The 10,236-nt window shown below is 30.9% G+C and overlaps 2 long non-coding RNA genes across 2 annotated transcripts; one reads left to right on the top strand and one right to left on the bottom strand.

Annotated features, from left to right (window-relative positions):
- Window positions 1-1,766: 1,766 nt before the first annotated feature.
- On the bottom strand, window positions 1,767-3,181 carry LOC121120618 (uncharacterized). Its single transcript, XR_005865119.2, has 2 exons — window positions 3,050-3,181; window positions 1,767-2,964 (listed from the first exon to the last, which is right to left on the bottom strand). It is a non-coding gene; the product is annotated as an uncharacterized lncRNA (long non-coding RNA).
- A 2,831-nt stretch (window positions 3,182-6,012) lies between these two features.
- On the top strand, window positions 6,013-8,441 carry LOC121119485 (uncharacterized). Its single transcript, XR_011780649.1, has 2 exons — window positions 6,013-6,825; window positions 6,911-8,441. It is a non-coding gene; the product is annotated as an uncharacterized lncRNA (long non-coding RNA).
- The last annotated feature ends 1,795 nt before the right edge of the window (window positions 8,442-10,236 follow it).

Raw genomic sequence — 10,236 nt, 5'->3', positions numbered from 1 at the left:
ATAGCCCATGGGCTATGTGACACGCTATGGTCTATGTGTCACAAAGACATCTTTTACTAAAGGACTTGAATGGCTCAAACAACCTATTAAAAGTGCGTGCTGTTTTGTTTAGTTACATTCAATAGATAGAAGTGAAGTGAAGACTTCAAACTCCACGAGGACTCGATTTGGAGTAGAAAAACGAAATTTATGATTTGATTGTAAAAGACTCTTAACTCGACTAGAGCTCGTAGAAAAAGTTAAAATTTTAATAAAACTAATAAATTGAAGCTAATTAACTCACGTGTCTAAAGACTCTCAACTTCATTCGAGCTTATCTCTCAACTCTACTGGTTGTCTTAAAAATTACTTGTGAATAGGTACGCTTTTGAATATAAATATATTTTACAAAAATAGGCATGAAATGACAAATCAATTAATATGTTAGTATTACCACTATAAGTTACTGAAAGATAATTTAGAATTTTTTTTTGGATGAAGGACAATTTTTCCCTATAAATATGTCTTTTTGCTTTTTACTGGAATATATTGAGTCATTAATTATAGATATAAAAATTTTCATCATTACATTAAATAACTTTTTTGATATATGACGAAAAAAATCTACAAAGGAATGACTATCATCACATACAATTGTTAGTATGGAACTAAACTCTGTTTGGTCTTGGATTCGAATAAGATATATATTCACGCAAAGAAAAAAAATAATGCCCTTGTTTCATCATCATTCATAATTTCCATATATAGTTTTAACAGCAAAGACACAAGATAGATATACTATATGAGAAGGTGAAACTAATCCACTTCTATTATTCATGTTTAAAAATTTTTCTTTAAATGGTTGAGCTCTACTAAATAACTCTCTTCATTTGATAGATCAAAAATTGGTGGCAAATCACTGGACTTTAGTAACTTATGACATTCTTCGTATTTTGCAACTTTAATAATGGACCTTGCTATATATCCGGATGTATATAAGACAACTCTTTTAATATTGTGGAAAATAGTGTCGTTGATGTCAATATTCAGAGGGGCTTGATTCACAATTTGTGCAAATTGATCCGGATCTTGAGCATTAACAGAAGAACATTTTAATCTTTTATAGACATTTTAGAAAGTGAAAAATATTCAAAAATATTTTTATTTTTCAGCTTCTAAGAATTGCTTTATTGAAATATAATCATTTGCTCCTCCAAGCTGGCGATATTTTGAGAAGCGAGCTTGGATAGGATCAGAATTAATCTTTCCTAGAAGAACATAATCCATTCTTTTGAATTTTAATAAATATATTGAAATTTCAACCACACTAGCCAACGAATGTTTCAGAGTGTAAAAAGTTTCCTTGCTTAAACCTAATTTATTTATGTTACCCCATTCACAAATCCAGTTGAGAAATTGTTCTAAGAAAATGAGGGCTTCATAGTCCCTAAAATCAACAACTGTCCTTCTATTATCTTTCAAACGATGGGCTTCGAATTTATTTTCCTCATTTATGCTACACCAGAGCTCTTATCTAGAACAAAAAGTTTGCCGTTTCTCCCATTTTAAATTCATATTTTCATACTTCCTCACATCAGATATAGTGGATTCATGAAAGAAGGAATCAGCAAGTTTGACATTAGGTCGCTCATTGGTTCGTGGATTAATTATTTGTTCAGTTAATTTGTGCGCATGCTTCACTCGAAAGAAATTTTCATATAAATGACGAATATGATTTAAATTCGCAGATATTAAAGCTCCATTAAATGGCGGACAATCAAATGTTGTACGAGTGAGTAGATTATTATATATTTTCTTAAAAATGTGAACCATATCAAATAGAAAATAAATTATATTTCCAGGGGATTATAGATTATCAATATAATGGTCATCATTTTTCAACATTGTTTTCAAGAATTTTCTATTGCAAAAGTGTCCATCCGTTATTAATTTTACGATATTAAATCCGATAGAGCATAACATTTTCAGAACAAAATGAAATGACGAATGTATTAAATCAGAAACAGGAATAATTGCAGTAGTATCCTTGTATGTGCAAGAAATACTATTAATGATAAAAAAACACACAAATGTTTTTGTAGGCTCCATGTTATCTAGTCCTGTAATTTTCCATTTTGAATATTCGATTTTTTGCATGACGTACACTTCATCAATGAGGATAGATACTTTATTATCTTTATCTTGTATTGATTTGAATCTGGTTTCTAGATATTTATATGATTCTAATTCTGTCCCTGGTTTAACGTTCAAATTAGATGATAAATCCTTCAAATAACGTACCGTTGGTAATATAAGAAGGCCGTCTTTAAACATTTTTAAATATTTTCCCATACATAAGCAACATTTAAAAGAAGTCGAGAAAAGTGTTGTCCTCTGTTAGGTTTTAATACCAAAAGAGACTGTTCCATAAGAAAACTAATTGATTTAGCAATATCATGCTCAACATATGAAAGAATATTCAAAATAGCTACAACTTATTTTTCAATGTATTTAATTGGATTAGGATTTGAATTTGTTTCAAGGCACTTCAGAGTTGCTAGAATATTTAATACTTCGAACATTTATTAATTTTTTTGAGGCACTATATGGCTCACTACGGATAAAGGTAGTAGGGATAGCACCCTTCTTCAATAATCGAAGTTTTAAAGGTTGGTCAGTATTTAAGCTTTGGAATCTATAACAATTATCTGTGAAATGAAGGGAACATACTACTGCATTTTTTATATTGATTGATTTGCCATCTGAAAGAAATACAAAATTGAGAAAATAATTATATACTGTTTTACTGTTTAATTTAATTAATGAATTCCGATCTAACAGATACGAGTATAATGCCTTGTGCCTAAGTTTTTGGAATTGCTATTTTCCATTTATTAATCTTATCTATATTAGTTGGGAAGCCATGTAATATGATTTTCGAATTAGTTTCTTTATTTTTATTTGATTGGTATCCAGTTCTACAATCTGAAATAGTGAATGTGCTATTTTTACCCATTTTTTAACTTGGAATGAGTATTGAAAATGAAACGATGATAAATGAATGACTTACCATTTAATAATATCCTGTAGCAACTATTAAGAAAACTAATAGCACGTAGTTCTTGTCGAATACACATGCTCGTTTTTAGCGTTCAAGTCCTGGAGTAAAAGATGTATTTGTATGGGTACGGGTGTGTTTCTTTAAGCAAAAATCACTCTAGGTTGATAAAATAATATTTTTACAAGTTGCGATTTCTTTACATGTGATAATTAGTAACAAAATAAGACGTACGTACAAATTGTACATTCTACTGATACAACATCAGTTATTTTAATTAACAATTATAAATTGATATCATCATTTTGTTTTGATCATAAATTAGCAAAATAATCGGGTAGCCTTAAGGAAATTTGTTGCATCTAGAGTAAAAAATATCCCTCATGTATATTATCAAGTCACCGACTACTTGATGATCTTGGAGAAAAAGGTTATTCTATACATAAAGTGTTAAAATCTTTTTATTTACTTAGTATTGTGCATAAGAACCTGAATGTTTTTCGTATCATTTTTCTAGTCTTATGTGAGATTGGGTAGACTTTTTGATGAGTGATTACAGCGAGGATAGAAACTAACCAAATATCACTAGCTTTTTATTATTCATAGTGTAAATGAACAGTTTTGCACTCGCAATATGAGAGATTAATGAACAAAATACCTACAGATCGGATAAAATATTCCAATGAGTGCACTTCTTCACATTTAGTTATAGGAAATAAATATAATAATACAGTAATTAGGTACGCATTATACTCAAGTCCTTGTAAAATTAAATGAACATTTCTTGTGTACGATCGATAATTGTTTATTCATCTAGATAAGAATTTGTATATAATAAAGTATATTACCGATTTTTTACTGTTGAGTGAATGAGTGGATGGATAGATGGGTGCTTGCAAACAAATTTTAATTAAATAACCAAAGTTATTAATATTTAATTATGTTGAATATGTGTATAATCATATTTTAATTAATTAAAGAAATGCAGTATATATGTTAAAATGAAATAAATATTTAATGTCAGCAGAGGGAAATAAAATACCTTGTAAAATAACGGAAGTTTAATCAGAAGTGGAGTGTTGTCACTCAACCTAATAAATTTTGTGAAACCCTAATTAAAGGATTTTACGGAGATTATCAAAAGGAAAAGAAAATATTTGAAAATATGTAATTAACAAATATGGAGAAATTCCTTGCCATGGTATTATTATCAGGTATATGAAGTAAAGTAAGGCAATGTTTGAATTAATTATTTTTTATTATTTGTTTTGCAAGTCTGATAGAAACTTTTTAGGGATTGGAAGGAGTCTTTATTATTTAAAAAAAAGAAACTGGAAATTAACATGAATTAACACAATTTCAAGAATGTTTTGTTGGAGAGCAGCTTAGCTCCTATGACGTTTCATTAGATCAGCTACAAGCAGCTGTGCCAAGAGAGGAGAGGAATAAGGAAATAAACAAGGGCTTTGACAATAATTACTCCGATTTTGATCCCCAACTCTACACTGAGTCCAACAAGGACTTACAATTATAACTCCGCAAAAAATCCTCAAGATTACATTAGAGTTCATTTCTAGTCCAAAATGATGGTGTTAAAGATTTTCTTGATCGGAGTATTAACTAGATTTTTGAGTCCAAGTTAATTAGCGAGTCTTTTATATAAAATCAAGTTGAGTAACAAATCTTCACAATATGGAATCAAGTCCAAGTGAAGTCGCAAGTCTTTACAATATGAAATCAAATCCAAGTCGAGTCTTGAGTCCTCACCTCTGTTCAGTGAGTATAACGAATGTTTTTTTTGTGTGTGGAAATAAGTGAACTATTCATCAACAATGGATATGTTTATCATTTCTTTAGGAAATATGAGTCATTATTGTACTTAAAACAACAAAGTTGTAATATATTTTTATATATGTGTATTTAATTAGTGGAGCTGTTAAAGATTAATTCTTTTGGAATATGTTGCATTTAAATATTTTATAATATAAGCCTCATTTTATTATATATATAATTCATAAATTTAAATGTTAACTACATATTGAAGAATCACTCGGTATAAAGTTTTATACTTTGCAAATGATGCGGTTATGCATCGATAATAAATTATGCCCAATGAAGCATCAAAATTGCTTCGAATGATGGAACTTTACCACAACAGCAATCTTATTTGTTCCTAGTCCTTTTTCTTCTTTTTAGTACATACAAAAATGTATACACGTTCATTATTCGGTGCACGTGATACATAGAATAAGGAAATACAGACTAGGAATTGATCAAAAAAAAAAAAAAAAAAAAAAAAATCACACATAAATTAATAATGTGTGAGGTAAAGGATTTGTAAATTGTTCTATATCTAGACAAATTTTCCGTATTTTGTTTATAATATGTGTTCTTGAAGCAGTATGATAACCAGTGGTCTATTAAAATCTGAAAACTTTGAATTTTAAACTTTAACAAGATATTTATTATTAAAATTATAATTTCAACAAAATTAATACTATAAATAGATGTGAGTCTGAGCTCCCTTAATTATTAATGTAGCTGCCCTTAGTGACAATGATGGCTTCCAGGCGGCGGCGGAAGGCCTGGCACTCTCTATGGATTTAGTCCTCTGTCATGGCGTACCAGCGCAAGCTGACAGTTACTTTGAGGGCCTCCATATTTGGATGACGGATACTGCAGTACTGCAGACCTTCCCCTTTTCCCCTTGAAATGTACACATAAGGTGTAGTCGAAGGGTTGGCTGGCATCAGGACGGGGGGGATGTTAAAAGTGTCAAAAAAGAGTTCAAAAGACTTATTTAAAAGAGTTTGGGTTTCTTCTATTGCTGGTGTCAAAAGTGGCCTCTCCACTCTTAAGATCTTCTTTCCACCTACTTTTTTGATAGCTCACCGGACAGTCTTCTTTGAAATCCCGAGATCTCTTACATGTGTCGTAATGGACTTGAGGGGATTGGCATGGGATGTTTTCTTTAACTCCTCCGGTACCAGTTTAGCCTTTTTCAAAGAGATGTTCATCCTCTTCAACATTTTTGTACTTGCTGACGAGACGGTGGTACTGGAGACAAACAACTGCTTGGAGTGCGCGAAAAGAAATTCGTCTATCACGTTCAAGTGTCATTTTCTCGACTTGCACGTAAGCTAAAAAACTCAGGTTTATTTTGTATTCTAACTAATTTTGTATGCTTTAATACATTAAAACATGAATTAACACTAGAACGACGAGGGTATCATTTTTGATACCCATTTGGGATTCAATGAAATATTGTGAGAAACTTCTTGATTGTATTTGCTGATAAGTTCATGAATTCTCCTAATTCATTTATTAATCACAAAAAACTAAATTACAAATTAAAATTAGTATTCGTTTCGTTGGTATAGTGAACACTACCTACACAGACATGGGTATCATATTTGATACCCAATCATTTAAAATAATATGTTTGTTCTACAATTGTGTATGAACAGGCTCAAGCCTGTTTGAACAGGCTGAAGCAAGTTCAAACATGAATAAACTTCTCTAGATAGGAATCGTGTACATTTCTAGTATAAATATAAACATAGATTTTTCTGAACTATCAATTCTGCTTCCACCTTTTATTGTGCAAGGATGTCCAAGAAAAAATTATCCATGGAAGAAATAAGACATTATCTTGAGTGCACATCGTACTCCGATTCAGAAGGTGGGGATTTCGAATTGGAAAAAGATGAAGAATATGTCCAACCACCTCAATCAAGTTCTTCTGATTCTGATGATTATTCTGATGTTTTTGACAAGCCTGTCGATAAGTAATTTTTTTTGAATATCATTATTAGTTTTGCTATATACTAGATGTATTTATTAACAACTAATTGGTATATTTAACATTTCGAGAAATGCCAGGATGCAATCAAGTGACTCAATTCCCGTCTTCTAAGAAACATAAATCAACCGACTTATTAGAAGAGTCAATGTATGTTGGCAAGGATAACACAATCTGGCACAAACAAGTAGGAAATGGAGAAATTTCAGCCCGTTTTAGCCAAGAAAACATTTTGAAGGAAGTCTCAGGTCCATCATCATTTGCAAAACGTAACATCATAACAGATAAAACATTATCAGCCTTTGGACTCTTGATCGATAATGATATTATTGATCACTTTGTAAAATGTACAATAGTTGAGGCTCATTCAAGACTTAAGAATGATGTATGGACAACCAGCAAACGAGAAATACTCCAACTGATTGCAATAATGTATGCAAGAGGAATCTTAGCCAAAGGGCAGCCGACAGAAGTCATTTGCTCAAGAAAATTGGGGATCAATCTCTTTAGGAATACTATCCCTCGCGACAGATATAAGAAGTTATTGAGATATATCCGCTTTGATATTCGTTCCACAAGATCACAAAGACTTCAAAACGACAAGTTCGCCTTGATTTCAATGGTATGGGATCGATTTGTCGAAAATTGTAAGTCGTCATAGAGGCCAAGTGAAAATATTACCATTGATGAGCAATGTATTCCCAACAAAAGCTAGATATCCATTTACCTAATATATGGCTAAAAAGCCTGATAAATTTGGTATAAAATTTTGGTTAGCAGTTGATGCAATTTCCAAATACTTGGTAAATGGATTTCCTTACTTGGGAAAAGATTCTCAAAGACCAGCAAATAAATGTTTATCAGAGAATGTTGTAATGAAGCTAATGGAACCATATTTGCGAAAAGGGAGGAATGTTACAACAGGTAATTTCTTTACGTCATTGTCTCTTGCAAATGAACTTCAGAAACTTAGGATGACTATTTTAAGAACTATGAATCGTGCTCGCAAAGAAATACTTCCTGAACTAAAAGCTACCAAACAAGCACTATTTTCAAGCTTAATCTGTGTAAATAGTGGCAAAACATTGACTTCTTATCAAGGTGAAAAAAAAAAAAAAAATTTAATTTTGAGCTCTGCTCACAAAAGTGTTAAAGTTTTAGATGTACGAAAAAGGTTACCAGAATCAATCTAGTATTATAATGAAACTAAGTATGGAATTGATATTCTAGATCAAATGGCAAGACTTTATTCCACCAAAATGTCCTCTCACCGATGGCCTTTACAAATTTTTTATAATACTTTGGATTTTGCTGGTATAAATGCTGTTATCTTGTTCAGAGAAAATAACTCGTCGCCAGTTTTTGAATAATTTGATTACCGAACTTATTGATATAGAAGAAAATAATCAATTATTTCAATCACAATCAAACTGTTCAACTAAAAATAGAAGCTGGTGTACAGTCAATTGTACAAGAAAATAACGGCGCTTAGCAAGCAAAACCTGTTGTAAATGTAAGAGATTCGTATGCAAGCCTTGTATTGTTACTGAAAAAACAATTGTAACTTGTAAAAAATGGGAGAAAATAAAAATTAGCACATTACTTTTAATTTTATCAACCAGTAACAGTTATAAATATTAAGAAATAAATGGGTATCATTTTTGATATCCACCGTCGTTCAAGGGGGGTCGTTACTATCCGTAGTTCTAGTGTTAATTTCAATCAACCTAAATTAATAATGAAGTTAGTAAGTGTTCAGATTTCAATAGACCACCCGGTATGCCTTATATTTTTATGAAAAGGGTTACATTGATTCTAATGACGGACTGATTGACTTTTAGCGTTCACATGTTTTGTTTCTTCTTAAACGAATGTACAGGAGAAAAATGATCATTTTGTCGTTCACTTTCTTATTGTTTCCAAAGATTACTACTTTTTTTTTTCTTAATTATCAGTATAATCATTATTCTTTTTTGAGGATGTAAAATAAAATTCATATATGTATATTGAAAAATCATCGATGTAATTTTTTGTGTAAATTGATTACTCTCTATGAAATGTCTCATAGTATAGCATTTGCAAATCACTGCACAATGTAATGTTCATTCATGAAAACTGTATTTTAGGCTAGTTAAGAGTGCCTTATTATACATACCCATTGATTTCGTATTTTTATTGGTAAATCTTTCACTAACATCTGAATTTTATTTAAGACAAGATGGTGAATTTAGTGTAAAACCAACCAAATTCAAGAGGATGCCTGTAAATATGTAAGGTAACAATATCTTGGAGCCCTCAAGTAATTGGTCTCAGATTATGTATAGCCAGGTTAGTGATGTTAGGATTAGCTGTGAAAGGGTATAATTTGTTGGTGAAATGGATTAATTTGTATTTCGAGAATACATTTTAGAGATTTTGGTTCCAGTCTAATTCAAGTATCTTTGAACTAAAGTTTATACAATCTATACTCTTATAAGGGCTTTATGATCTGAACATAACCAATCAGTTACAAAAAAAATGTGGGTGGGTGAGAGGGGCTTGAGCCTTCCCCAATCAAGGAACTTTTGTCGTTTGAACACAAAAATGTTGCTTTATGAAAAAGGTCACAACTGGAATGCCAATTTTAAATTTCGGGATGAAATGGCAAATAATCAATATGTACTGTAGAGTTTAAATTTCTATTTCATCGCAAAACCGATACTTTTTTAAAGATAATTTTGTTAAATTCAGCCCTGGCCCAAAAATTTTAACAAAAAAAGAAGCACAAAAGGGACATCCGCATGGGGTTGGGCTGGAAGGGTTATTGTAAAATTCAGGGACGGCCAAAATTGTTTCCTCTTCTAAAAAATAAAACCCTCCCTCAAAAAATAAAACTATAATCATGATACTCTTTCCAACAAAGCACCTATAACTAGACTTGACATTTTTGTAATGAAAAAACTAACTAAGTTTAGAAATTAAAACAGGAAACAAAGTTGTTGCGTGTTTTCTTTGTTCTTTGTTGATTATTATTATTTCAAAGGCTTTGACCTATCTTTGTTGTAAATTGTTTTAAAAACTTATAATAATATATATTACATTATTTAAATTCCACAGTGCATATTGATTGTTAGCCATCTCATCCTGAAATTTAAAATTTGCTTTCCAGTTATCCCACTGAAGAACAATTTCTCGGTAATAGAGGTACTATTAGCAATCAATTATCTTCTATAGAATTCAATTTGATTTTTTTATAATAATGGAACTTATGTAGTATGTGTCTATCTATAGTAGTCATTTGTACTCACATACGTAGAGGAAATGATGTCAAGTCATTCAATGTTATGTCATAATTGTACATAGACGTATTCACATAAAGAACAATTGATTTCGAAATGATGCTTTTATAGACATTCAT

This window comes from Lepeophtheirus salmonis, chromosome 6, assembly GCF_016086655.4.
Source record: "Lepeophtheirus salmonis chromosome 6, UVic_Lsal_1.4, whole genome shotgun sequence".
Lineage (NCBI taxonomy): Eukaryota > Metazoa > Arthropoda > Copepoda > Siphonostomatoida > Caligidae > Lepeophtheirus > Lepeophtheirus salmonis.
This window is presented reverse-complemented; position numbering and strand designations above follow the sequence as displayed.